Source organism: Stegastes partitus, unplaced genomic scaffold (genome assembly GCF_000690725.1).
Source record: "Stegastes partitus isolate 25-593 unplaced genomic scaffold, Stegastes_partitus-1.0.2 Scaffold740, whole genome shotgun sequence".
Lineage (NCBI taxonomy): Eukaryota > Metazoa > Chordata > Actinopteri > Pomacentridae > Stegastes > Stegastes partitus.
This window is the reverse complement of record NW_007578471.1, coordinates 44,832-48,001: the sequence shown is the minus strand read 5'-3', so window position 1 is coordinate 48,001 and position 3,170 is coordinate 44,832.

Sequence of the window (3,170 nt, the reverse complement as noted above, 5' to 3'; positions counted from 1 at the left end):
CTTTCAAGTAAAGAAACCTGGTTTAGCTGAATTTTGGGCAAGGTTATTGTTCCTTTAGAGTAATGTAGGTAACTTTGAATTAAATTTAGTAAAGCAGTAGGTATTGCTTTGCAAACCTTTTGATACTCTCTATTTGAACTTTGAATGCCATATTTGGTTTTGAACTCAGGGAAGCTAAGAATTTGACCATGGCTATCTAGTATGTCTGTGACAAAAATGATATCTTTCTTATCAACTTCGAATGAATAAAATTTTTCTGTTAGATGTAATAGCTCTATTATTCCACAAGGTGGAGCCATGTGGAGAAAAAATATGGGTAAACACCCTCTTCCAATAATGAAGAATCTGTTTGTGGTATTCAGACAATTTAACAGGCAATTTGGATATTTCAAAATCACATCTCAAAAGAAAATCCATTCCTCCCACTTAGCAAACTATATAGAGTCAGGGTTACTTAAAAAAGATTTGATCCAGTTAACTCTGAAAACACCAACCATACATTCGAAGTCAATAGTTTTTTAGTTCTTTATTATAATCTTTAAGAAGTTGTGATTTTTTAATATAATGAGTTTTATTGCGCCAAATGAATTGATATAGTATTCTATTTGTTTTTTTTAATATTTTGTGGGGTGATTCAGGCAATAATAACTGACTGCAGCCAAATGCAAACAAATGTACTCATGCAAATAAGGTATTTCCAAAGAAGTTTCGGAGGAGAGATGGTATCGGTATTGGTATCGGTATCGGCAGATGCTCAAAGTTGAAGTATCGGTATCGGTATCGGAAATCAAAAAGAGGTATCAGTCCATCCCTAATATATATATATAATTTCTTAAACGGCATGCCATATATATGTATATATATTCATGTGATCATCTGCACGAAAACAGTCGCATTGCACCTTGACACAATGGGCTATTATGCATAAACAAAAGTAGAATGTTGCTACCACATGACACAAATCACGGGACAGGATGGGTGGCAATGACACATTGCTCGTGGCGCCTGCGCACAAGTGATTTCTGTGGCTTCTTTCTGGTGTTACCGCTTATGCATGCTGACGGTATTTGACACCGATATGGAACGTTACATTACGATGCTCTGTAATAATATATGTTACTGTCGTGTAGAAAACAACTAAATTAATCGATCTAAGTAAAAAACCTCAAAATCAATATTTCATCATGTGTTAACGTAATTCATGCTGTATCTCGGATATAGCCCGAGGCACAATGCGACTGATTTTGTGCAGATGGGTCACACACACACACACACACACACACATACATAGATATATATACACACCCACAAAACTTGACTGGATAAAGCATTTAAAAACACAGGTTCTTGAGTGCAGGTGAACTCTAAGAAGTCCAGGGGCCTCATGTACAAAGGGTACGTACTTGTCCACGCTAATGTTCAGATGTATCAAGAGTGAAATGAGCGTGGAAATGTGCGTTCCTCCACGCCAACTTCTTGACTGGAGTACGCACGTTTCTATTGCTTTTGAGCTGTTGTCATCTGGATCATCAGCCGCTTTACGTTCCCGAGGGCAATCCTCTTAGAACTGTGCGCGGAGCTGCGGCCATTATTGGAGCGCAACACGGCCAGGAGCCATGTCCTACCTGTGCCCATACAGGTGCTGACCACACTGGGCTTCCTAGCCACAGGGTCATTTCAGAAGGGGCTGGCCGACCGACCGGGACTGTGCCAGTCGACAGTGAGCAGAGCCATGCCAGCTGTGTGGGATGGAACCATCCGGATGTCAGCCAGATATATCAAATTCCCACAGTGTAGTTGAACAGGACGACATAAAAGTGCAATTTGTACCGATGGCTGGTTTTCCTGTTGTAATCGGAGCTATCGACTTCACACACATTGCTATAGAGGCACCATCACTAGATGCATTTGTTTATGTAAACAGGCAGCATTTTTATTAAATCAGTGTACAGATCATCTGTGATGCGCAAATACAATTAAGTAACATTGTTGCGAGGCGGCCTTGACCAAAACACATTCTGACCAACAGCATGGTTGAGAACAGGCTACAAGCTGGCACGGTGCGGGATGGGTGGCTTCTTGGTGAGTAAGTCATTTAATTGTCCTAATATTAACCCCCCCGACATGCGTTGACGCCGGGGAGGCTGGAGGAATCCCACGGGTCTGTGATACGAGGCTGAGACTGCGTCTCACAGTCTTCTCCTGCCTCATTGTCTAATGGAAAATAATAAATTGAGTAATCTGACATGACACAAAGTTTTGATTTCCTCTTTGATATCCTGGCATGATTACGCAAGAACCTGTATCTTGTTTGGCTGCGAGCAGATTTTTGTATGACCCGTGTAGTGAATAAATCTGTGAGTTACACAATATATATTTACCTTGAGGGTGATCTGAGTGACCTGCATGTGCTCCCACCACCCCTGTGACAGCAGTGTCACCCACAATCGCGGTGACTCTCTGCTCAAACATGGTGAGTTCATCCTGGTTACTGTTATCTGATCCTGCAGAGAGGGGAATCCCACCTGTCGGCCCTGTTTATACTAATTTGCATATTTAAATTAGGGACATGGAGAGAGAGGAGTCTGATACTCCAACATGTGCGGTCAATTCCACGCTGAGTGAGATGTACAGTGGAAATGTGCTTGGATTTAGGTGTATGCTCACTTTCGTTCATCTGGATTTTTTTTGTGCGTACGCAGTTTTCAGGATTGAAGCGTACGCCAGGTTTTAGTATGAAATCCACGCAAGTCTTTGTACATGAGGCCCCTGGTCCAGAGGCATGCATCCCATAATAAACTCCAAACGAGAACAGTCTTCCAAACTTCCAAACAGATGATTCAGCAATACTTCCTAGAACAGAGAAAAAAAAAAGTTCTGTCATGCAAACTACCACTGGCTTGCCTGAAAGACTGGACTGTGACATTAGACACTTCTGTTGAAACAGATTTTACGAAGGTACACACACTAAACAGGCAACAGTTGAAAATGAGCTGCATTCATCACCATCATTGCACAATAACTCCTTTTATAACGTGGTGTGGAAAGAAGTGACACTTTCATTGATTTATTTGGCTCATATCTATCTATCTATCTATCTATCTATCTATCTATCTATCTATCTATCTATCTATCTATCTATCTATCTATCTATCTATCTATCTATCTAT